This window comes from Mauremys reevesii, linkage group 1 (assembly GCF_016161935.1).
Source record: "Mauremys reevesii isolate NIE-2019 linkage group 1, ASM1616193v1, whole genome shotgun sequence".
In the NCBI taxonomy this organism is placed as follows: domain Eukaryota; kingdom Metazoa; phylum Chordata; order Testudines; family Geoemydidae; genus Mauremys; species Mauremys reevesii.
The window spans coordinates 133,879,147-133,906,249 of NC_052623.1; the positions used below are offsets into that span (position 1 = coordinate 133,879,147).

The 27,103-nt window shown below is 41.9% G+C and overlaps 1 long non-coding RNA gene across 2 annotated transcripts in view; it reads left to right on the forward strand.

Annotated features, from left to right (window-relative positions):
• Positions 1 to 15,079, forward strand: part of LOC120392294 — a 38,925-nt gene extending 23,846 nt beyond the window's left edge. The window contains exons 4-6 of one of the 2 annotated variants that reach the window (XR_005591658.1): positions 9,366 to 9,410; positions 13,260 to 13,348; positions 14,867 to 15,079. This is a non-coding gene — a long non-coding RNA (uncharacterized LOC120392294). The remainder of the gene's footprint in view (positions 1 to 9,365; positions 9,411 to 13,259; positions 13,349 to 14,866) is intronic. The other variant, XR_005591657.1, reaches the window with a different exon arrangement.
• The last annotated feature ends 12,024 nt before the right edge of the window (positions 15,080 to 27,103 follow it).

Genomic DNA, 27,103 nt, shown 5'->3' on the forward strand with positions numbered 1-27,103 from the left:
ACTTAAACACATGCTTAAAGATAAGCATGTGATTAAGTGCTTAGCTGAATAAGGATGGATCAGAGTTCTGATTTGGCCTGCTTTTCAAATGGTATAAATCACTGAACTCAAAGCAGCTATTGCAATTTATATCAGGCAGGGATCTTCATACTGAGAAACTTCAGTTTGCAGAATACACATATCATTCATTCAAATTTAATTCTAGCCCATTCTCACTGCCCACAATTTCCCGCAAAGTGGGCCTGCTCCTCAAGGCAAAAGAAGTTCCATAAGCAGAGCAACTGCATGGCACAGCTGGGCCTGTTGTCAAGATTATTTTATGGAAGTGGGGGGAAAATAAAACTTGGTGACTTTCTTCAACCAATGCCTGATAAATATTTAATTCTTTTATGTTCTTAGAATGAATTACGCTGAACTAATTTGGTTGCTAATCTGGATGTTAAATAAAACTTTTCAAGCTGCCTCTGCAAATACAACAAATCACATTTAGTAGAACAGCGAGCAAGGTTAATTTAAGATATATTAATAATTGCAATGAGTTTAAGAGGCTTGTTGCTAGAACATCCCTGAAGTCTCATTCAAGAAAAACAGTAATACTCCACTTCCATGCTTTAATAAACATTACTGTACTGGAATTCCTATGAGAATACACTGTGGTATCTACATTGTTTCCAAAGATATACATTAATATGTTGTTATTATTATTGCAATAATTAACAAGCAAAAAAAAATGTGATAAGACTCCAGAAATAATATATTACCCCCAACTGGATAATAAATGGCTTTGCAAGGATTTATGAGCAGGGACAATAGAAATTGTTGGGGAGGAAAGGGCCTTTCTGTGGAATTTCTGTGGGGGAGTTTGTTTTGAATTTACTTTCTACTTGGCCCTATTCTTGAATTTTAAGAGTAGATTATCACTGAGAGTCATTCAGAAATATTTATTAGGTTATTAAAATGAACTACCTTCACTGCTGCTGGACCAACTTTTTATTTCAAAACCACAAAATCCCCCAAGCTGCACTACAGGAATCCAACTCTTTTTTGCTAACGGCAATATAGGTGCCATTTCCCCTTAATTTCAAGAACAACACAGCAAGCATCTGAATTATCTGAATAATCAAAACACTGTCTGATCGAATATTTAGGCATACTGGAGTAGAAGTGGTTAAAATTCAGTTTCAAGGTTGATAGTCAGATGAGATGAATGGGAAAGTCCTGTGCAAGAGCTACTCACATGGACAAAATGAATCACATCATAAATGTTCCCAGGATCACACACTAAAGTAATAAAACACTTAACAGTAGCATTATTTTTAAAGGAAGACAACTATTCCATACTATAACAAAATAATTGTAGGTAAATGACCAGATTTTAAGCCTGGTGGTCATTTTTGTGGATGCAATTTTACACTAGGAAATATTATGCCTTTAATGAATCAAGGATACAAAGAGAGATAGCTACTGTAGATGTTCTACTTCTAGTATCTTGCCCACAGCCTTCCCAGGCAGGATGGAGACAAGGAAGAAGCACCATTATAATCCTATCTCCCCCAATACCTGACATACTGATTAATAAAAATCCTGATGTGTACGATATTTCTAATGTCTTTTATCTTGTTTGCTGCAGTTTTGCCTTTGAATTATGCTAAGAAATATTCCACAAGCAGATCACTGAAAGATTTAGGCTATTGGTGGGCTAAAGACTGGGAGCAGCCAGGCCTATGCTTATTGTATTTCTTGGAGTGTGGAAGACATATCACTTCTGATGTTTTGTTTTAAGCATGAACATCCATGACTTTTCTTTGTATGCTTACTCTGCGTGCTGTATATCATTTCAACATGTAATAGCTATGATGACAGAAAGCCTTAGGTGATCAATATAATGTATGTTCTGATATTATAGAAAACCACATTCTAATACTTTTATTCACGCTGCGTAGTATTTTACTTTACAAATATTTTCATTGACTTCTACTCAAGTAAGGTAATCAACATGAGTGGCCCAGAATGTTTCAATAATTATTAATCTCTGCTTGAAGACTGATCCTCTGTCATATTTTCATTCTCCCAAAGAGAGTATGAAGGGGCAAACAAATTTTAGATATGAACTGATCCAATATTTTTATCAAACGTATACTTGAACCCATATAAAATCTTTGGCAAATTTTGAAATTTTTGGATTATTATAAACTGTTACCCACCAAAACAGGTGCTCTAGGAAACCTAAGAACATAACAACATAAGAACGACCATACTGGGTCAGACCAAATATCCATCTAGCCCAGTATCCTGTTTTCCGACAGTGGTCATTGCTAGGTCCCTCAGAGGGAATGAACAGAACAGGTAATCATCAAATGATCCATCCCCTGTCGCCCATTCCCAGCTTCTGGCAAACAGAGGTGAGGGACACCATCCCTGCCCATCCTGGCTAATAGCCATTGATGGACCTATCCTCCATGAACTTATCTAGTGCTTTATTGATCCCTGTTATAGTCTTGGACTTCACAACATTCTGTGTCAAGGAGATCCACAGATTGACTTGTGTTGTGTGAAGAAATACTTCCTTTTGTTTGTTTTAAACCTGCTGTCTATTAATTATTGCACAAATTCCATAGTGTTCCCCACCATCACACATATATCAATCAAATACACTTTTCCTCCCCACCCACCAAAAAAGATCCGTTATAACTCCTTGCCCAGTAGCTGTCAATCCAACATGCTTCACTCTCCCCAGCACCTCATGGAGGCTCCTCTTAATAGCTTCCCTATCTGACAATTCTTCCTTACAGTAACAGTGGTTTCAAGTGGATGTTCTATCACTTTTGCTGGCAGCAGCACTGATTAGGCCTCAGGATGGGGATAGTTATTTAAAACCCAACAAGGCTGTAGAAACTAGTGTCTGAAGCACCTACAATGTTTGCCTTCAAGTGCATGGCTAAGGTTAAGTTTCTTTCACAGGTATTTTTAGAAAAAAACAGGGGCAGGTCACAGCAATAAACAAAAATTCATAGAAGCCTGCAACCTGTCCCTGACTTTTACTAAACAGAGCACTGCAGGGGCTTGCAGCTGCTCCAGCCTTGTGGCTTCTCCTGCAAAAGGGGCTCACCGCTGCTGTTCCAGCCTCAGGGGGGCTGACCCATCCATTGCTTTGGTGGGCTGGGGACTGCTCTTTCAGCAGGCCAGAGCTGGCCACTGGTCAGCTGTTCTTGGGGGCACTACTGTGGGGCTGGCCACTGCTCTGGGGGCCCCAGGACTGCTGCTTTTCCAGGGACCACTGTTCTGCTACTCCAGGGCTGGCATCCTGTTAACTATTCTGGCAGCCCTAGGGCTGACCACTGGTCAACTATTCAGCAGCCCCAGGGCTGGCCATCAGTCAGTTGTTCTAGCAGTCGTCGCTCTGGCAGCCCCAGAGCTGACAGCTGCTCCAGCCCTGCCCCAGAAGTCACAGAGGTCCCGGAAAGTCACAGAATCGTATCCTTACTCATGGCACACACAACTCACTACAAAATAGCTATGTAAAAAAGACCAGTGTACCACAACACTCAAAGCAGCACCCTGATGTGAGGTGGTTATACTATAAAGAAGTCTAATAAGGGTATAACAGCACAAAATGTTGAATAAGTTACATGTAGTTATGTATGTAACTTGAGTTTTATCCATTGTAATTTCATAGATTTCATTGCTATGATAGAAAATAAAGTTTTCTGCATATTTTAATATTTTAAGGGTTTTTTTATTAGGGACTTTGCAATTGCTAATGATTTTATGTGGAAGGCACTCAGATACTATGGAGATGGACAGCAGTATAAAACCCCTACAATAATGGTACTGCCTGTCTAGGTAAATTTTTGTACTGAATTATATCAGGCAACAGATGTCACATGGCCCATATTTACTATGATATTAAATCTAAATATCACTGTGTTACTTCCCTTTCCTACTTTGGATTAACATGTATATAGCCTAACAAATTATGTTTTCATTGCTAAGAAAACAAGACCTTCCATAATCACATGTTCAAGATCCCAGTTTTATTTTCTGTTTGGGAATATTTCAGTTTGGTGTGATGAAAGATAAGTGTGGGGAGAAATCTTAGAAATTGCTTTTAACAGAAGAATAACATGTAACCTACATGGAATAAAAGGAAGTTCTAGCTGAATCAAAGACTGGATTTGTTTGTGGGGGCTTGAATGGAACTATGACAATTTACACCATCTGAAGATCTGCCCCAAGAGAAGGGATTGCAGCCATCTTCAATGGGAGTTTACATAATTGAAGTAAGGAAAGTTTGCTTATCTGAAGATGAAAACCAATTACTTTCTGGATTCAAAAGTCAAAAATGTGTATCCGGTTATCGTATAGCATAAATCTCTCACCTCATCATCTTGGCAGCACAGGAATTACACGTCTCTCCACTGAGAAACCTTACATCTCTCAGGGGGAGAGGGAGCTGACCCTGAAGAATCAACCTGCAAGCCACGAGGAGTTGATGCTGACAGAAGTAAAACTTCAGTTGTTACAACTGCATATTTATATGCCCAGACACCTCTAGGAAGATCTCATTTTAAATGATTTGGGTATTCAAGTAGCCTTTCAAGAATTATTTCAGTAGAATGAAGATTATTTTAACCTCTATTTTAAAAAACATATTACTGCTCTTTGAAAATCAATAGTGCCCTGAACAGCAGAATATCTGAGTTCTGCTCCAGCAGAGCACTTAAGCAAGAGCTTACCTTGGAGCATGGGAGCAGTCTCATAGTTTTCAGTTCTATGTTTCCAATTGGACTATTCCCATACTTAAAGTTAAGCACATTGTTCAGTGCTCTGCAGGATCGGGTTCTTAGAAATCTCAGCTGTGTCAACCTCCCCTTCACTCAGAAATGATTCTTTTGTATGGTTACTGTGCATTTCTTTCTGCCCACTGGAAGATGCCAGTTGTAATCACAGTACACTTTCCACATAGCATTTAAAACTGTGTCATCCAGAAAAACTATGAACAGTGCTAAAAATGTTAATCTAAAATGGAGGCCTCATACATTTTTCATTTTTCTTCAAAACTACCAGTCCAGTGGAAGTGCCTTGCATTAATGAAATATTAAATCAAGTTAAACATAGGTTTTTCTGGGTTGTAAAATGTATTGGGAATGCATTGTGAGAAAGGTGCTATATAATGGCAGATTGTTTTGTCATGAAACCAATATTTGGCGTTGTCGGCATATGATTGGCTGAATTGTATAACCTGTGTAACACCACTGAAGTTAGATTATGTAGTACAAAACAACTCATCACAATAAGACAGATAAGGAAAAAAGATATGCTATGGATGTACTTCTATCTCAAACAAATTCTCTTAAATACACACGGCCAAATTATGTTCTCGGCAAAAGCTGGGCAATCCCACTGAAGTCAATGTGTTGCACTGGTGTAACTGAAAGGCACATTTGATCCTGTTTTTACATTTTCCCCTTAATTTAATTGTAATATATATAATTTATAATAGCCATTCCATAATTATATTTTTTTCAAATATATCCAAGATCTTAGCCAATCTCCTTTTGTCCCAAATTTTTTAAATAATTCTGCCTGTGATGGGATGAGGAGACCTGGTCTAGTGTGGGGTGAGCTCACCCCATCCTTCAAGCTACGCTCTGTCTCCAGGCTGTGAGACCTAAGGGCAGGAATCCATAGAGATGCCCTGATCTGCAGGGCTTTAAGGTCCAATGGCCGGAGTCTATGGAATTGTCTTGCTCCACATGCCAATAGGGTCACATGATCAATGTTCGGGGGGTAGCCCTTCTCTGCTGGGCATTAAGGCCTAGTTGCCAGAGTCCATAGGGGCACCCTGGGGTTTGCAAGGCAGTAAGGTCCAATGGTCAAAGTCAGTAGAGCTATCCTGGGTCTACAGGGTAGTAAGGCCTAGCAGCCAGAGTCATTAATGATACTCTGGGGTTGCTGGCAGCCTTGCCTAGCAGCCAGAATCAATGAACATGAGAACATAAGAATGCCATACTGGGTCAGACCAAAGGTCCATCTAGCCCAGTATCCTGTCTACCAACAGTGGCCAATGCCAGGTGCCCCAGAGGGAGTGAATCTAACAGGTAATAATCAAGTGATCTCTCTCCTGCCATCCATCTCCATCCTCTGACAAACAGAGGCTAGGGACATCATTCCTTACCCCATCCTGGCTAATAGCCATTAATGGACTTACCTGCCATGAATTTATCCAGTTCTCTTTTAAACACTGTTATAGTCCTAGCCTTCACAACCTCCTCAGGTAAGGAGTTCCACAAGTTGACTGTGCACTGTGTGAAGAACTTCCTTTTATTTGTTTTAAACCTGCTGCCTATTAATTTCATTTGGTGACCCCTAGTTCTTGTATTATGGGAACAAGTAAATAACTTTTCCTTATCCACTTTCTCCACATCACTCATAATTGTATATCCCTCTATCATATCCCCCCTTAGTCTCCTCTTTTCCAAGCTGAAAAGTCCTAGCCTCTTTAATCTCTCCTCATATGGGACCCTCTCCAAACCCCTAATCATTTTAGTTCCCCTTCTCTGAACCTTTCCTAGTGCTAGAATATCTTTTTTGAGATGAGGAGATGACATCTGTACATAGTATTCAAGATGTAGGCGTACCATGGATTTATATAAGGGCAATAATATATTCTCCTTCTTATTCTCTACCCCCTTTTTTATGATTCCTAACATCCTGTTTGCTTTTTTGACCACCTCGGCACACTGCGTGGACATCTTCAGGGAACTATCCACGATGACTCCAAGATCTTTTTCCTGATTTGTAGTAGCTAAATTAGCCCCCATCATATTGTATGTATAGTTGGGGTTATTTTTTCCAATGTGCATTACTTTACCTTTATCCACATTAAATTTCATTTGCCATTTTGTTGCCCAATCACTTAGTTTTGTGAGATCTCTTTGACATTCTTCACAGTCTGCTTTGGCCTTAGCTATCTTGAGCAGTTTAGTGTCATCTGCAAACTTTGCCACCTCACTGTTTACCCCTTTCTCCAGATCATTTATGGAGATACCCCTCCGGGTGTGGCTGTATGGCCAACCGGCCAGAGTCCATAAAGTCACCCTCCGGGCGGGGCTGTATGGCTTAGCAGCTGGAGCCAATAAGGTCACCTTCTGGGCGCAGCTGTATGGCCTAATGGCCAGAGTCAATGGGGACACCCCTCCGGTTGTGGCTATATGGCCTAGTGATGAGAGTCAATAAAGTTGCACTCTGGGTGGGGCTGTATGCCCTACCAGCTAGAGCCAACAGGGTCATCTTCCGGATGTGGCTGTAAGGCCTAGCCACCAGAGTCAACAGGGTAGCCCTCTGGGTGGGGCTGTATCATTAAAGCCAGAATCACTAAAGTTGCCCTCCAATTGGCCTCTTGTGGGGATAGGTGTTGGCTGCCACCTGGGGGCGGGAGGAGGGTGGTGACCAGGTAGGAGGACCCGGGGCCTCCCTGCTCTGCTACATCCTATCCCAGAGCCCTTGCAGTGGTGACAGTGTCTGCCACTGGGTCAGCAGGGATCCGTCCACAACACTCTGACCGGCCTCGAGACAATGGCTTGTCCCCCTTGGACTACTTCCTACCCTGTCACTCCAGTCAGCGATCTGAGCATCTACGAGGTCTCCGAGTTCTTCAGCTGGTGCAACTTCCTGTAGCTCTGCTCTCCCTGAGGTGTCCATAGGTAGTTGGCCACCTGTGTGGGTTTCGGCACCTCTTGCTTCTGAGGTCCAGGTCTCCAGTGGTTCCTGAGCAGGAGCCAGCAAGAAGCGTCCTTTCTCTCCAGTGGTCAGCTCAGACTGAGCCAGGCTGCTCCCTCTTATACCACTGCTATATCTGGAGCATGCCTGGTAGGGATCTGGGGCCGTGGCTTTCTCTGCCCACAGTGAGGAGTTAACCCTTCCCCCTCCAGTGTGGTGTGAATTCACCCCGTCACACTGCCGTTGCCACTGGCATTCAAGATGAGTGCATACGATCTCCTACAGCCCTCACTTGCAATACCTCTGCTATTCCTATTTTGGCCATTGTGGTGTATTGAAAACTGTTAAAATAACAATCATTTTCAGTTACAAGACATTTCCCAATCCTGCTTGTGGACTAGAGAAGTGTGTGATATGGATCTTCTGTAGTCAGTTTGCAATGAAGCCAGCCAGGAGCAAGTTACACCTTTCTGCCTTAGGGAGCAGCCTGCTTTGTCTGTCTGTTTTTGGTTCCTGTGTGTTAGGGTTCTGCCTTTAAAGAAATAAAGTAATATTGCATTGCAACATTCCAGAAAGAGTATTTTCTATTTTTATGTAATTTCTCTGTGTATGCGCTGTGAACATAATAGCTGTCCCCTAAACAGACACCAACAGATAACGCTCAACTGTTTAGTAATTTTGTGATGTGGACAAAATGCCACCACAACTTGAAATAAGTAAATGTATTTCATTTTTGAATAACCACAAACTTAAACCTATGTTTTCGGTGGTGGTGCAAACATATTCTGAGGCATTTCAAAGCTTTTTCTATGTGCCAGGCATATTTTAAGTTAACTTTTAGAGCAGGAGAAACTTCTTTCTTTCTATCTTTGCCTGCTTATTTTGGGGACTGTGCTTTTTGTTCCCAATAAGAAGTGTGTGCCACTGCATCTGCCAGGGGCAATACTTTGCTCCTATCTTGCTCTGTTATTTACTGATGCCCTTAAAAGGAGATAGCTTACTTACCTTTGTGCATCCATCCAGATCTGCTGAGCAAAGAACAGGGAGGTGGAGCCAACGCCTAGCTCTCTCCCCACCCCTCTCTGACTTCTCCCTGCCTTCTTGTTCCCAACATGGAGCATAGCCCCTGCACTCCACACAAGATCTGCTTCCAAGATATGGGTAGCCCTTAAGTGGCTGGGAGTGGGGCTGTACCGCTGCATAACCCTCTGTGTAACTGTGTTAGGACTAGTTAGACTCTACCACTAATTTAATAAAGTAAAGTGTAATAAATAGGCAAATTGGAATAAATATTATGATTAGAATGTTGCCATCACATAAGCAGGAATTGTGAGTGTTGATGAGGTCTAAAGGATGGCTAACTCATGAATTTGATCCTAAAAACTACTATCAAGAGAAACAGCTGTAATCAGAGGAAGGCGATGTGTAATGGATTCAGCCTTGGTAAAGCCTGAGTCAGCCCACATTACAAGCTAAGACATTAATCCACAGCAGTCAGTTATCAGTCACATATCCACTATAATTGCTCAGACAGTATAAAAGGGATTTATATGTCAGTAGCCTGAAGGTCGAGATTGTAAATGAGTTGCAAGAGTTCATTAAAGAACCATTTCATACTCCTGTCAATCTGTCATTTGTTTCAGGTTACTGCCATAAGAAGAGGTTAACCCAAATGAATAAAGGCTCATGTAAGAAGATTTTTTTCTCATTTGTAGAGCTCATCAACTTGACGAGTTCTTTCAATAATGCAAGGCATTAAAAGGGTGGGGAGGGACCATAAAGCAATTGTGTGGGCACATCCTGCAGTGGGGCCTGATCCAAAGGCTTTTGATCAGCTCCATTGTGTTGGCCATTCTTTGGGAGCCTAGAGTATATTGTTCTATTCAGACATGCTTCCCCTCTTATTGCCTGAGATAATCAACTGCCACTTTTTATTTTACATTATAATCACAATAATATTGTTCATTGTTCAAGGCTGTAGTATCAAAAGTAAACAACGGAAAGGTAGTGTTTTCTTTACAGAAAGTAAGATCTGTCATTTCAGGAAAATAATAAAAGTTTCCAAAAAGGAAATCTTTTGCCAAAAACACTTTTTAGTCCTTTGTGAAATATTGTCTCTTTTTTTTTATAAAGTATGTTCTTTTTTCTTATTACAGGAAACCAAAAACTGTAACTATTAAAATGTAGTCCAATAACAACATCTCATCTGTTATTTTCTAGACTGTATGTTAAAGGCAAAGCATAAATAGAAAGAATTGAGAAATACCAATTTCCTTTTGGAATTCAATGAATCATTCCCAGGCTATGGTTCAGATTTCATGTTTGTGCTTGTGGATGGTTGAAACTTGGAGATTTTCAAACAGGTTCAGATTAAGTTAGAACAGAACTTGAATCCCCTTTGAAACACTGAGCTTCTTAAACTCTCAACCAGCTACAGTAACCATTGCTTTAAATGGATTTTTTGACTTAGTAAAAGAGGAAAGCAAAAGTCAATACAAACACCAGAACCAATTGGATTTTTCTCTGTCTGATATTTTTAAAATAAGTTCATTTGAAATTATGCTATCTATACACACGCACACACACACACATGCACACACACACACACCCCACATTTACACTGTGAAAGTGGAGTTTGGGGAGCTTTTGAATCTGCTTGGGGTTTAGATTTGGAAACTTTGATAGACGTAAATGCAGCTGACAATTCACTCATTCTTCCTGTCGCTCAAATTTTAATCGCCAGAAGAGAAGAAAATAGTGACAGTGATTTCGTTGCTAATAGCATTGTCAGTGTCAGTGGCAACAGTACTATGTGCAGTACAGATAAGCAGTATGATGAATTAATGTGTTTCGGTGGTCTGAGGTCAAGCTTCAAGAAAGAGGGGACCTTATCGGAGAGAGAAAGGATGAGGAAGAAAGAGGTGGAGCTGAAAGCTGGGGATAGGGAGATTATTACAGCCCTTACTTGGCCAAACTAGGGAGTAAAGAGAAGCCCTATATACACCAACCCTCAGATTGCAACTGTTAGCTGAGGAGGGAGAATGGGGACTATTTACCCTGTATTCTCTGCTCCAAGATAATATGGGTTGAAGAGGTGGGGAGTGAGAGGAGACTTTGGTCCTCTTCATGCCTTACTTGTCAACCAGAGACACTCCCAGGGTGCACCGGGATGGAGCAATGAAGCCGCTCCATGAAAAGGGATGATGTAACTTTCTCTCCCTGCAGAGTAAGGGGGGGCAGGGGCAACATTTTGACTTTATGGAGTTACAATACCCCCTGGGTGCAGAAAACAAAATCTAAGCCAAAGGGGAGAGAGCTGAGGACAGCGAGAGGGTGTGCAGAGTAAAGGAACTATAGTTCTGTAACTTGGGGAGATAGAGTTGGAGCAAGACAAGGAAGATGTTAAAAGAGAAGGAAAGGGCTTGCCAACATATACATACACTATGAATGTAGATATAGCTCTACCAAAACAACATTCCCTTATTTAGGACAGAGTCATCTTTGGATGAAAGGTGCTGCACAAAATGTAATTTATTATAGCTCTCAATCTCACATGGGCTGCTAGTGAGCAAACGAATAATCAAGCTAATCTACCAATAGTTATGTAGCAGAGGGGTAGCCGTGTTAGTTAGCTTCTACCAATAGTTATGGCATAAAGGGAGCAGAGATTCAACTGAAACACAAGTATGAAAGACATAAAAATAGGCCTAATGGCTGGAAAGAAAAATAATCTAGAGGAAAGAAATGGCAGGAAAGAAGAAGTAAAAATAGCTTCAGTGGTGAATGAGGAAGGAGGCAAATACCTAAGTATAAGCCTGCCAATCTGAATCTTAAATGTTAGACATGGAAAAGACCTACTGTATTATCCAGTCCAGCCCCTGCAAAGTCAAGATTTCCCTATGGTACATTTTATAATGTTTTCTCCCCTTCCTTTAATTGTCCCAGGTGATGGAGTTTTCATCACTTCTCTTGGGAGACTATGACACAGCCTAATAAATCTTATTGACAGGAAGATTTTCTTTATATTCACTCTAAATTTCCCCTTTCTTAATTTCTTCCCATTACTCTTCTCTAGATAGCCCTTGTAGCACCCTAAATGTTCTGCTCACTTCAGAGTACTCATAACACCAATACAATATTTGTAGACATCTTACATATTCTTCTTCCTTAATGAAGCTGCCATTATATGTCTTTAGCTCTATTTAACCTTTCCTCATAAGTCAGTCCTTCGGCCCCTGATTATTTTTGTTGCTTTTCTCTGAACTCCCTTAAATTTGTTAATACTTTCTCATAGTAGGGTATTTTAAGTGTGGTCACATCAGATCTGTAAAAACAGGGTCTGTAACTCCCTGTTTTATGATGCTTCAAACTGAATGGCCTATTTTAGCTGTCCCACTGCAGTGCAAACTTATGTTTAAGTTGCTGTCCTCTATCACTCAGGTGTCTTTAGCCATGTCTGCTCCTAGCTTTCTCTATCCTGTTGAGTATGTGTGTTTAGCATTATTTACCGCACATGCATTAGCCTGCATTTTGAATCCCATGTTATTCTCTGACAATTTTTCCAATCTGCTTAAATAGAGAAATGGGATGTGGGTGGGGCTCACCTTCAGATGTAAAAGACAACAGTAAATTGCAATCTTCTGTGAAGTCCAATAGAAGAAGGTACAGTAGAATGTTCAAAGGTTAGTAATAGGAAAGAAAGAGAAACAATTAAAGCTAGGGAAAGTATATTTCCATGTGAGATTTGAAAAGAGATCAACAATGGGCAAGCAGACGTACTAGATACTACAATACTCTCTTTCCTAAAGACATGCTGTAGCTTAAGAAGTAGCTATGTTCTTGATGCGGGAATTACTGGTTGAAATTCTATGGTCTGTGCTTGTGAGAGATCAAACTAAATGATCGTAATAACCCCTTCTGGCCTTGAAACCTAGGGATGAGATTCTGTGTTGTGCCTCTCAGTGGCGCAGCACAGAACTTAAAGCCCGGGGAGGGGTGGTTGGAGTGGCAGGTTATGGTTGTGTATGGTGCTCTCCCAATCCCAAGCAATTTAGAAAGGCCTGGGGGAATGTCAAAGTTATATCAGCCTCCCCAGCCACCCAGTGGGCAGCAGCACTGCTAAAATCTCAGTAGGGCTATTGTTCCTTGTTCTGGCCCCCTGGCATATCCCCTACACCAGGATTTTTGAGAGGGGTCTTCTGCAGGTAGCTTATAGGCTTTATGCTCATCTGACCCCCTTTTCAAGTGTACAGGGGCCAGAGTGGATGTGAACATCTCGCATGCATCAGAAGTCACAGAATAGGTGGCTTTCAACAGTCTTCAGAGCTGCAGTGGAGATATTAAGAAGGGGGAGGAGGGGAGGAAACAAAGAGCATAAGCTACTAAAATTCAGTGAGGAGATTCAGGCAAGTCCATGGAAGCTTTTTCCTCCATTTGTTACATCTTGTGTTTTTCTATAATTAAGTAACAGATGGTGTTCTAGCAAATGGACTGTGTTCGTATAAGAATCTGTAAGCATCTCTTCTTTCTTCCCCTAGGAAATGAAATGTTACAAAAAGCCAATCAGAAGTACAAAGAGCCAATCCGAAAAACAGTACAGAAACATGGAATATTATATTAGAAAAGGGTAAATTGGTCCAAATTTAATTCCAAATACTGAACCAAATTTGATTCTAGATGTGTTCTATTCTCAACATACTCCCTTACCTTCATGGACATCCTGCCAAATCTATTTCAGGGATATCAGCAAAGGCATACTGGACTAAGGAGCGCATCTATACCAAAAGGACAGGCAACTGGCATGGCTACTGTCCAATCATCTGCATTATGAGGCTTCCTTATACTCACAGGAGAGCTATGAAGTTAGGGCTGTTTCTGACCTAAGGAGGCTAAAATCTGGCAAGATTCCATGAAACAGAGTTCTTACGATACAGTCCATAATATAATAATATTCAGTGAAGTGTTGTGATGTATTATTGTAGAATATGTCAATATTGAGATGATCAGGAGACTGGTCCACTAGACATGCTAAAAACCCATTACAGATTTGGCATATCGGCAGAGGGAGGGAGTACCGTGAAGGACAGAACAAATCTCAGGGCCTGTCTATACAGTGTGTGAGGGGGAGGGGGTGATTTCTAAAGTGCACTAATGTGTTGTGCATTAATCGTCCATGTAGACCTTATGCTATGCACTAAAGGCTCCCATATGCACTTTAATATAGTATTGTTTCAAACAGCACTATGTTAAAAGTACACCAGAAGAGTCTACATTGACCAATTAATGTGCAACACATTAGTGTGCTTTAGAAATCACACCTCCTTAGAGCACATTACCCCACCATGTAGCCAATCCCCTACATCAGGTCAGGATGTAGGAGGAGAAAGAATCATTGTGGAAGGAGCTAGAAGTTATCAGGTCAAAAGGCAGGTATGAACCAGCTAGCTGCCAGCTACTTGGAGCAAAGAGGGGCAAAGGTGAATTCAAGCTAGGTGGAGGAGAAGGATTTGGTTGGGCTAGATGAGGAATGAGATGGGGAGAGAGAGATCTATATCTGAACTTTCTGGAGTCTTATGCATCCTTATGATTTTTACCTTTCTCTCTCAGCAAAGATACAAGATCCCTGGCCTGGAAGACAGAAAGCTATGGCTGAAAATTTTGCAAGGGATGCAGTTCTGAGAGATCTATCTGACTATTAGGGCTGTAAACGGAGATTTGTTTTTGTAAATAGATCTGCCTAGTTAATGACAAAAGCAAAACATTTACCAAAAATAGTTAATTTAATTCCCGAGCTCTCTCTTATACCCTTCCAATTAGCTAGTCTAGAAAAGCAAAGTAGGGATTTGTTAGTTTCATAAAACAGATTTGTTTGGCTTTGTTTTCAGAGCTAATGAGTAGAGCTGGTCAGAAAATGGTGGTTTGGGGGGGAAAAATCATTAAAATAAAATTGCAGATATTTTCTATTTTGGGATGAAATACTGAAAATGAATCTTTTAGTTTAAAAAAAAGGAAAAAATCATTTTAAGGCAACTATTTTCCATAACAATTTGTTTTGAAAAAAAGACCATTTCATCTTTTTTTTTTTTTGTCAAGGGAACATTTTGACCAACTCTAAAAATATCTTTCTATATGGCTTGCTTCTTAGAAAGAAATCCACTTCTATCCTGCTATGTCTGGACTTTATTTTTTACGGCATACTATACAGACGGAGCAATACAAGACTGAGTTGGACACGCTCCCATTGGACCACTGCATGTACTCTTTAGCCTTTTGGAAACCTTATGAGTGAGAGTCTGTACAATTTTATCTACTCTCAGGTCTGAAATGCACACACCCACACTGTTGAGCTTTATGTAAATTAAATGCTTTCTGGCAACACAAGGAACATTTCATGCTTTGTACATTTCCAGTCCTGCAGCAAAACGGTAGGTGTTGAATAAAAGCCAAATCAGAGCCATTTTTGTAAGTGTTGGATACCCTTGTGACCTACCACTCAGAAGCGATACCATTGAGCTCAGTGCCAAACCCCTACAACTTTCAGATAGACAGGATTTTTATTTCCTTTGGTCTCTGCTAAACTGACATGCATTCCACCCGGCTGACAGAGGCCTCTCCAATTGGGAATTTTTTTAAAGCCAGGAAAAATCAATCCAAATTAAGGTAGGAGCATGAGATCAAACTTCCCGTAATTTATTACAAGCAATAAGTCACTAAAAAGCTAATAACCCTTAATGACATGGGATTTTGGTGAGCTCCACTGTGGCACTAGATTAAACAATGTAATTATATAATCTATGCATTGATGTTGAACATTAGTTCCTTCATATCCCTTTGTTTTTTAACATACTTTCTCCTCAGTAGCTCAACAGAACTCTCAAGCCAGCTGTGCTGAATCTAATACTAACATTCTTCTTTTGTGGGACTGTGAAAGACGCTTTAAGGACCCATTGTTCAACCTGATCTAGCCATCCAGCTTGTGTACCAAGGAATCCTTACAGCTCCTTCACTCCAGGATCATGGCTAGTCTAGGCAAAGGCTATTGCGGCTTTCAGTTATTCTTCATTCCAAGTTGCTACTGTTTTTGCTGCCACTTCCACAGGAAGTGTCCACTGGAAGTGGCAGCAAAAACAGCAGCACCTATAACCTAGCAGCTAATATATGATAAGAAACTGATGTCAAACAAGTATGTTAAATGACAATTTATAAAATAGACATGGATTTTATTAATAAACTAACCCTTGCACAAATTAAGCAACATTATAAGGTCATGATAAATCCAGATATCAAGTACGGACCCAAAAGCATTAATATGAAATAGGGATAAAGACACAAGTGCTGTCTTCCTGGATGAAAGGGTGCAGTCCAGAATGCCAGGGATAATACGATGGGCAGAGCCTGCCCTTGATTAGAGATGCCTCTTCCGTGTTTTGGAAGTGGAAAAAGGTGGAATGACATAGGTCCAGAGAACAAATTGCTCAAGGACATAGGTCCTTCCATGCCTTACATATTGATCTGGAGTCTGCATCTGGCCATTTCTCTGACAAAAACAAAGCAGTCAATCCATACAGACTCCTCCTCCACACGTTGGATGAAATCTTTAAGGTAAGTGGAAACTGCGGAAGACAGAGTGCTGTAGGCGGGACTGGGAAGGTATTAGGGAGGGACTCATCCAGGCAACCATTAATCAAAGGGCCCAGATACAAATATCTCTGTAAAGGGTAGTTTAGATGTATTTATAAGAGACCGATAACATTATTGTTTAGATCTGCTCTTTTATACCATTTAAAGTATTTGGCTCAGCTTCCCCGTGATCTACGAACCTTTCATCATGAGGTCCTATTTGCTTGCCTTTGAGACCAAGCGTCACGGATCTGGTAGACCTCCCCCTGCTGGATACTCACTAGACTGCTGTGAGGGATCCAAACACTGTCCTTGGGTTTGGGCTGCTAGGCTTTGTATCTGACACCCCTCTTGGTAGTGGGCCCCTGTGGTCCAATTGCCTAGACCCTGACAGTAGTGCCATCTTCCACAAAACATCTCCAGCAGCTTTTGCACATTCCCCAGACTTCCACCACAGGTGTGAATCTTCTGGTTTACAATGTACTTCAAGGATCTGTGGTATTGGAAGCAAATAGCCACAGACTTAGCCAATGTTTTTTAACACAATTCTCCTTTTCTTAAGAGATGAAGCACCAGAGAGGTCTGATCATTTAGAAAACAACAAACACCCTGAACACAAGGCCCCTCATGCTAGCTCATCTTTCCCTTGGGAGTCAATCTGTGTTCCACCTGCTGCAGCAGTTCCCCTCACCTTGAATTGGTGAAAATGACCAAAAACCCAGAGGAAAGCAGCTCCTGCTCTTTCACAATCTTCCTGTCTGTGCCATCATGTGACCTCCTGATCAACCTTAACAGATGACCGCAGACCCCTGTGAGGTGACTTCATTGCTAGGTGACCTCTCCTCTAATAATTCTGTGCTTCTAGGTAGCCAACCTACTATTTAGGGTAGTTCCAATTGAATGGAACAGCACTTAAATTAATGATCCTCTATTGTCAATCCTGTGGCACTACCCCTTAGAATGCCAGTCCAACATGGAGGTGTGTAGCGGGGTGGTCACCCGCTCCAGCCCGGAAAGGGTTAAAGCCAGCCCTGGGAGAGGACTGGGGCTGTGAGAAGCGGCTAGGCTGATGGGGAAGGCAACCACAGCTGGGGTCATGCCCCAATCAGTTTCTAGCTGGCCCTATAAAAGGCCAGTGAGCCCACAGCTTAGGAGACTCCCTCTCCAGCTTTTGAGAGGGAAGGACCTAGCTGCCTGGGAGCTGAGCAGGGACCTGAGGTAGGGCAGTGCTGGGGAAAAGGCAAGAGGGGCTGGGGAGCTCCAGCCTGACAACCCCCCAGGCTGCAGGACCTTGTGCAGGGCCTAAACCAGGTACTGGGGTTGCAAAGGGGAAGCCTGGGGCTAGACAGTGGCAGCAGGTCCTACCCCCCTTGCCAATGATGAGGAGCCATTACGGGCTGCAGTCTGCCCCAGTGAGCAGGGGCTAAATGATGACTGGCAGTAGGCACTGAGGCAAGGTGGGATTAGGGGGTTGGGGGTTTCCCAGAGAGGGGAGACCCAAAGACTGAGGGGATACTGCTGGGACAGAGCCTCCAGATAAAGGGGCACTGAGGTCCGGGAGGGACACAGGGGCCAGCGAGCGGTGATGACACCGGCCTGCAGAGGGTGCTCCAGAGCTGGAAAATGAGCTAATTCCCAGACAGCCAAAAGGAGGCACCGCAGGGGTGAGTTGCGCATGGCTACAAGGTAAAAGGACAACAGGAAGGCAAACAAACCCCATATTCACCATGGAGTGCATTCTGCCACAGACACATATAAAGAGCTCCCTATCTAACAGAATTCAGAAGCTATACATAGGTTCCTCAAATCACACCTGGCATGGGCAAGCAGCATTGCAGTGAGCTGAGCTGACCCTGACCCTTCCAATTAGACTAATTGCAGAGGGTCATGATGAACAGCTACAACTCCCCCTCCACTGTTCTCCCCTGTGGTGTTCTATAGGTTTTTCCCTTTTCCTCTGAAACAGAAGAGATTATGAATTTGTTTTTCATGGGTAAAGAGTGACTCTGATGTTTGAAGAAAATAAACATGGTTGACTAGAAATCAGTTTCTGAATTTGAACAAACATTCAAGGATTTTTCAGCTCCAGCTATCAGCTGATCTTGTAGGTTAACCTACTTGACATTCAGGCGTAGGAGGTAGGTAGTTGTAAATGAAAGGGATGCTTATATACACTCATCTAAAATGTAAGAGTATTGGTTGCACCAGTCCAGTTCTTTGATCACAGGAGAAAAGAGCTGGAGCAGGGGGTGCCTGCAGGCAAGAGCCAAGTGGAGCTGCTTGCGCAACTCCACCTAGGAGCCAGACCTGCTGCTGGCTGCTTCTGGGGCGCAGTGCAGTCCGTGGTGACAGGACAGGCAGGCAGCCTGCGTTAGCGCCCCCGCTGTGCCACTGACTGGGAGCTGCCTGAGGTAAGCCTGGGCCCCAATCCCCTGGCCCCATCCCAGCGCCTGCACCCCAACCTCCTTGCACCAGCCCAGAACCCCCTCCCATACCCTGAACCTCTCATTCCCAGCCCCACCCTGTGTCCCAATCCCCTGCTCTATCCCTGATCCCCCCAAACCCGGACCCCCTTCCTGCACCCAAAGCCCTCATCCCTGGCCCCATCCCAGAGCCTGCACCCCCAGCCCAGATCCCTGAGCTCCTCCCACACCCCAAACCCATGATCCCCAGTTCTGTTGGGTCACGGGCATCAAGAATTTTCTTCAACTGGGTCCCCAGAAAAAAAGTTTGAAAACCACTGGCCTAGACGACCCAACCAAGATTGGGGACGAAATGTACCCAGGAAAGCACAGTCTCCCCAAACTCTCTGTTGCACATGAAATTGCAGTCTGCATCATCCGTAAGATGTAACCCACTCTCCACCATGCCCCTGGTACATTTTTAACTTGGTTAGTGCAGATGGTAGTTGGGTCTATGGTCAATCATTGCACCTCTCTTCTTGTGCAAAGGGTACCACTGAACACCCTGTACTCCTTCAGGAGCAAGGAATGTGACTATCCTTGGCGCGTGCATGGGGTGTACAAGAAGAAGGTAAGAGTCTCTCCTCCCTATGCACCTATTCAAGGGACAGAGAAAATCTAGCCTGCTGAACATGATCCTATGGAATGTTGAGGGGCCCCCACTCTCATTGAGTCACGGGGCTGAGAGCTCTGAGCATTTACAGTGTTCCTGTTGTTTGTTAATTACCCTATCTTTGACAGAGTTCAGCTACACTCCTCACCAATTTCTGAGCAAAAAGCAGCTATCAAAGCACTCTGCTCTTTGTTTTGGAAGAAACTTCCAAATTAGATGAATAGGGCATTCTACTTTTTTCCTTTCCAAACTGTTTAGCTCTCATGTGCTCTAACATTTCTCTAAACAAGGGTTAACTCTCTGAAAATCAACCTTCCCATTTTACACTGCGGTCAACCTCAAAAAGACTGGTTGTTCTAAATTATTTGATTCACAAACATTCTCTGTAACCAACACTAATAACATCTTGCTGAGGTTTGGAATCTGCCCATAAATATTCATAGTTCACACACACACACACACATATGCGTACCATAGACACAACCACATATAGATGGGATAGCCATGTAATAAATTTCAGAGCCATGGACCTTTGATCACTCTCTGCTGTTTTTATTCCAGCTTCCCTCCACTGATCTGCAACGTCATTTGTTTTAGTCCTCGATCCTGGAAACAGACCAGACTGGTGCCTTAGAAGCTCTTACTTTGGGAATGTTGCTTTCCCCTCCACACGCCAGATTTCCCCCCATCAGTTTGATTTCTGCCCTTCAGTGGGAGTTGATCATTTCTTAATGGAACTGCTGATGGCTCCTAAATGTTGGGCTCTTTGGACACTTCTGGAAATGGGACTTTTGCCTGGTGCTCTTTAGCAGTGTTAAATAAATAAGTGCAAGGAGATGACGTCCTTTAAATGACTTTGGATAGGAGTTCCAAAATGTCAGTTATGCTTAAATGGTGGATTTAGACATCTAAAGAGCTGATCAACACCTCTGTACCTTTAAGGATCTGGGGCAAATGCCTTGTATCTCTGGTAAAAGAAGTGTCATGACTTTTAGGGGGGAAAATATCTTTGGTTTCTAGCCCTTAAAAGTCACAAACTAGCATACCTTAAATCTGTCATTGGCCTAGAACTAGATATTGCCGGGCCTGGCCCTAAAACCTGGGTGTACCTTTGTGGAAGAAATTTCACTGCTGATATGAAGAAGGAAAAAGTTGTTCTGGAAGTTATCCTTTTAAAAACAAACACAGCTGTTTGAAGTTGATCAGAAGTTTGGGGTATTAGATGTAGCCCCTGTGGAGGTGGATTAATGGGCAGAGTGCAGGAGAAGTGTTCAAAGGTGCATGATAAATGCTATTTACTAAATAGTTGTACAAATTATCACGTGGCTATCACCACTGTATATAAAGCATGAGATAATGTATATACACAGAGAACCCTCTCTTAAACAACCGCTACACCATGAATTAACTACATAGACATACAGTAACATGGAGAACATGCAATGTAAGTTAATTTTGCTGTAGCAACCTTGGGCTAGATCCTCAGCTCCATTGATTCCAGTGAAGTCATCCTCATTCACACCAGCTGATGTCGTTCATTAACTTTTGATTTCCTGGGGATCATTTATTTATTTATTTATTTATTTTAATTACACAACCATGGCATTGGATGAAAATAGCTGATTAAGAATTAAATTTTAGTTCTTAATTTTATGAAGCCTTTTTTGCTTAATGGATTATCACATAACCTTGGTTGTCACTAAGGCCCATTAACTACAATGGAATCAGTCATGTGCAGATGATTAAGAATATATATAATCTTTTTGCAGGAATGATCCTAAAATATATTGTCATCAAATTATAGCCAGAATTTTCATTGGGGGGTGGAGAGCAGAGGGGGAGGGCAGAATGAAAACCGTTTTTTCCTCACACTTATATTCTCACTGGTAAACTAACAGGAGCAATACCAATGCAGCCTATGAGTTTTAGTTTCAAGATTATTCAAGTGTCCGCTTTAAAAAGGGGAACAAAACAATAATACAGTACATTGTATTATTTAATGTAATGATTAACAATAATTTAGAAATTCCTCTAGGGATTAACCAGATCAAAAGAGATTTAAACACATGTGTTCTACATTAGAGACTTCCTGCGTAGATAACCTTCTTTAGGGGTATATATATTTTCTTTTTTTGGCTATTATGCTTTTCTTGCTGAAAGAGAAGGATACATTACCTAATTTGCTGACAGTTTAAAAATCTGAGATTAATAAGAAGGAAAAAATACTATTCTAATAATATACAGGAACCTTTGTTTTATTTTTCCTATAGAATTGCTAGGGAAGGCTCAAGTTACAAAATTCAGATCTGGGTGCAGATTTCAAATACCCCAGAGTTCAGGGGTGTTGGAGCCAGGATTTTGGTTCAGGCCAGGATAGAGATAAGGGACAGCCCTGAAATTCGGTGCTACATCTGAGTTTGAATTCCATTCTCTCTCCTTCAGATAAGCAGGGTGAAATCCTGGCCCTACTGAAGCCAATGGGAGTCTTTCCACTGATTTCATTTGGGCCAGGAGTTTCTCCCTTGATGCTTAAGTATCAGATCAGGGTTCTCTTTACTTACTTGTTGTTTCTGCTACTGGGAGTTCCTGAAGGAAACCACAACAGTCCTGCAGATGCATACTCCCTAGGCTAAAGTCTACTTCGTGGACCCCAGACTTGCAGAGTATCATACATCTTACATGACACACATACATTTAGCAGCCCTGCCCACATATCTTGTAAAGCACTAATCCATCAGTGGGTGAGTGAGCAGATTGACAGAGTCCCCCTATTAAATTCTTGAGGTAAAGTGCAGTGTGTGAAGGATCATTGAACCCCGGCCCTCAGGCAGTGCTTAGACTGCAGCCACCACTCTGCAGCTCACTGGAACTAGTGGAGAACAGGGCTAGTGCCGCTCTAGTGTAGCTCACCAAGGGCTCCATCCACAAAGTTCCTGATTGGGGGAGATATTTGACCCCACCCATTAGTTCAAATGCACCAGTAAAGCCAGAAGGAGGCACAGAAATTTGTCTGAACAACTAGGTGGATACCTGCCACTTAAGACACTGACTCCTGTCTGTTCCTGGTTCCTTCCCCTCAGCCTGTTCCTGCCTTCCTTATCCCAGATTCTCCTCGGCCCCCAGTTCTGCCTGGCTCCAGGTCCCTGCTCCTTTGCCCTACTCCTGGCTCCCAACTCTGATTTTGACCCTTGGCTCCAGTTCTTGGCTCCCAAATCCATCCACTAGGCCAGGTTGCCCACACCTTGGTCCTTACACAGTCGGCTGTGAGCCAAGAAGTCAGGAGCTCAAGTCTGCTCTTCTACTGCCTGCAGTTAATAATTCATAACTCTTACTAAGCCCAAAGCCCCTCTTCAGGAGGTAGGCAGCTTTCATTCACCCATTTTACAAATAACATAAAGTGACAGGTTGCACAAGGTCACTTCAGGCAGAGCCTGGCAAAGCTAAGTATCATCCACTTTGCCACTCTGCCTTCCCACTTCTCAGAGAGCCAGAAATAGAAACCAGGAATCCTAATGATGAACATTCTGTTGCTGTCACACAAACAGCTGTGTGGCCCATTGGCAGAAAGTGTCCCCCCTCCCCTCCAGAACTGGTCTACAGCAAAGATAACAGAGTATTTCTGCTATAAACTTCTCCTTTAGTTCAAGCGAAAGGGATATAATATTGAAGAGCCTGGAGTCACACTTCAAGTGGGGAAAAAAACAGTATGTGATTATGTCATTTTAAAACTGCATCATAATACATACAACACAGTTGACTGAATTAAAGTGACACAGGTAACCTTATCGCTAGTATTTCCTAACTTTCAGAAAATGTCAGTTTAACAGTCTTCTCTATAACTCTTACATGTGTTAGTTTAAGAAGAGACCCTAGAGCCACACACAAGTATATATATATAGGACACCTTCTTAAATTAATACATATTGGGGGAATGGGTGAGTCAGGGCATTGTTAATGACTGGGCTACTTTCACCTATAGGTCACTCATTTGAATCCAGACCAGCTCACTTGGAATTAAAATTTGTTGCCTTCGAATGGTGGTCCCTATATGAGATGTGTCTATTCTATCATAAACCTTACCAGCACACTTTTCACTGATTGGCAAACTCAGTAGAAAGGCAAAGGATTCCATGGCCATGGATACTGAACTACCCTGCCACCTCTAGAGTAAGTCTTCCCCTATATCAGGGTTGAAGCATGCTCAGGGGCAGTTTTTGTGGGGAACCTGTCTGGATGCTGTTTTAGAGATAAAGAGAAGACTTAATTCACAAGGGCTGTCAATCTAACATCTGTCACCAGAATTAAATCCACAAATGTTTTTAAACCTGAGGTTAAGGGTTATTCGCAACTTATTTACAAACATGCAAATTAACTCATATGTGTTAAACATCACATGGGGAGCTTCTCAGAACTTGACGCAGATGGGATTCCCAGCCACTGCTGTCCAAGGTCTGGATGCTCTCCACTCCCAACAGCAGCAGACCTCTCCAGATCTCATCCCAGCTCCTAGCCACTTATTCCCCAAATGAGGACTGATCCAGACGCCTGGTCCCCACTCTCCCCAACTATGGTCTGCTTTGAGGGCAAACCCACCTGACCTCAGCCCATTTGTATGATGCTACAGTTGTCTGCACTATCAGATTCCTGTGGGAAGGGAAATTAATTGGGGAACACAATCAAATGAGCCTACAGCAGACCAAGATGTGTGTTAATCAGGCCTACTTAGCATAGGCTAAGATTATAAAATATATATAGCTGGAGACAAACGGATCACCAGCATACAATGATGTAGAGGGGGTGTGGTCATGGCTTTCCTGCAATCCAGTGATCCTCAGCTACTGAGGATCAGCCCTTGGAACTGTTCTCAAACAACATTGAAAGCTGTTTTAGATTAACCAGGGAACTGTTCCGCCATATTGCGGACTAATCAGATAATTGACCCAGGATTGGGGAAGCCACAGCTGCGGATCAGGGCCTTTGCCTATTTTAGAACAATTGCCTTCCCTTGGTTTAAAAACAACTTGTTTTTTTATTCAAATGAAGTTTTGTTTTGAAAATTGCAATCTAATCATGATTAGTAGAAAATGTCAGTTAATTTAGATTTCAGCTGAAACCTTTACAAGAAGCTAAAGACCATATTGCATCTCTCAAATCTGCCCATATAGAGGGCATGCATCTTCCCAGCCTTACGCAAAATGGAGATCCATCTAACACTTCCTAAGATCCCCAGATGGGCTCTCAATAGAGTCAGAATCTATGTGGGCAAGGAACTGTGTAGACCCGGGAAGAGCCTGGGTTTAGAGGGGCCAGACCGGGGTTGAAATAAGGTGTTAAAATCAGTAACACTAAGTGAGAATTTCTTCCAGTTTTCTAGACAGTAGAAGACATAACCCTCAATTATTTCTGAGCCTTTAACACAGTGATAAAGAGCACACAAACATCTTGAGTTCCTCAAGTGCATCAAGGAAGTCAATGAAAGTTTTTCCTTTGACTTGAATGGAAGTAGGATCGTGCCCTACATGCTTGGCATGGATACTGCTACAGGTGCATACTAAACGGCTTTAGACTGCTCTTAAAAATGCACTTTATGAATCCACCCTTAAGTACTTTGCCCTTTAGCGTAGGCAATAGTGCTATTGTGTCGGATCTGAGGGCCTTTGGTTCAACTCCCAAGAAGGATTACATCCCTCACAAAGCAAGAGAAAGCTCAAGAACTCAAAAATGCAAATCTCTTTAGAAATATTTAGCATATCTCCACTTTCACTTGTTCTGCGCAGAGATATAAAAGCTTGTGCCTAATTTGTTGGCTCCAGGGGAAAAGAGCAAGCTAACATTATTTCAACAAAGCAAAGCAGCAATGAATAGCACAATGATTCCATGTTTTGAGTGGGTGCTAGAGGACAGCCTTAAAATACAGTGGGTTTTTTTTCCCACTGTGGAATTTCAAATGCATTGGAATACAAATCAGCATATATACCAGTATTCATATGGCAGGACTCATCAGGCTGGGATGTTTATTGTGTTGTGTTTGCTATTAAAAAATCAATTCAAACAATTAAAAGATGTTAATTTTAAGAAAATGAAATGCCAGTAGCAAAGCCATTGTGCTGCTACGAAGTCTCATTATAATAAATAAATCTTGCCACCACGGTTTCCATAGTGTGACTGTCTTATGTACTCAGGAAATGATCTGAAAACAAAATATTGGCAAGAGATATATTTTTCTTCATTAGTATGGTATTTCTTGCAAATCTTATTTACACAGGGACTGTTGAATCTTGATTTTAATGCTTAGCAAAATGTATGTCTAGATATTTAGTTTACGTTTCTGGGCCTTGAAAAATATTTAGCTTCACAGTAAATGGAATGTCAATAAAGGAACAAAACGTTTAGTAACACAACTGTATGGGAAATTAAAATGTTTTCATTAGCCAGGTTGAAGAAAACCACATTATTCTGGCTTCAAAATTTTTTTTTTTTTGCCTTTAGATCAGAAAAAAAAGAGGAACAATGGACAATGCTCTTAATTATACCATTCATCTTTATTTTAAGTAACCTAAGGATGAGATGGACCTAGATGATTAAATGAGTTGATTAACTCCCGAGTAGTGTCAAATTATGGAAAATGTCCCTCTGGCAAGCATTTGATGAACATTTCTGAAACATTAAGGTAGAACTTAATTTTATTTATATAGTTACAATTATGGCTATTTATAAAAATCACTTTTCTAAAGTCAGAAATAAAATATAAAGATTGTAATAAATATTAGAATCTATATAATTTGTAGGTAAATTCTCTTTGTGTAAGCAAATCTATTGGGGATTATCATCTAGAACCTAAACTGGCTTCCCTGGAAGTCAGTAGAAGTTTTACTATCAATCAGTGGGATGTGAGCAGGACTGGGTTCCTACTAACAGCTCAGTGAATATTTTTTTAATTCATTCTGAGTATGCACTGGGCCAGGCTGTGAGCCCCTTATTCACACTGGTGTGCAGTGACACAAAGTGAATCACAGTGAGTCCAACTACCTATGTGAGTAGCTGTTCACCATGGCAAGTCAGGGATTCCACATCTTACCCTTACATATTATAAGGTAGTTTTCTATCAGCTTTGGCATTCTCTACCAAGGACGACATGATGATATGGGGTGATTTTCAGAGTTGCCATGTTTTCTTTATGTAATTTTGTTTTCAGATATTGAAACATCTGACCACCTCTTACAAATACTATAGCTCACATGATTTTTCTTGCTTCCCAAAGCACTACTTCTGTTAGTATATTATTTATTTCAGCAAAAAGGGCCTGTGCTCATTCAAGTCCATGTAAAAACTCCCACTGATGTGCAAGATGCAGGATCAAGCAATGAATGTCCAGTATGGCTGACACTGAAGTCCATGAAAAAAACTCTCTGTAACTTCAGACCCTACATTTCTGATTGTACAGGAAAAGCCATCTAAGCTAAAGCAACAACTTTTACCACCTGCTACCTTATGTCTTCCCTTTCTGCTCCTGCTTGACTGCTGCACTTCATGATGCCTGACAGAAACCAGAACATGCTGAGCATCCCACCCTACCGTGCAGACTCCTGGACGGCAGGGCACTATCCTGCAGACAGCAGAGTGGCTAGCTTGCTATCCAAATGTGCCTCCATATACCCCCCAAAATAAAGAACTCTTTGAAGTGAGA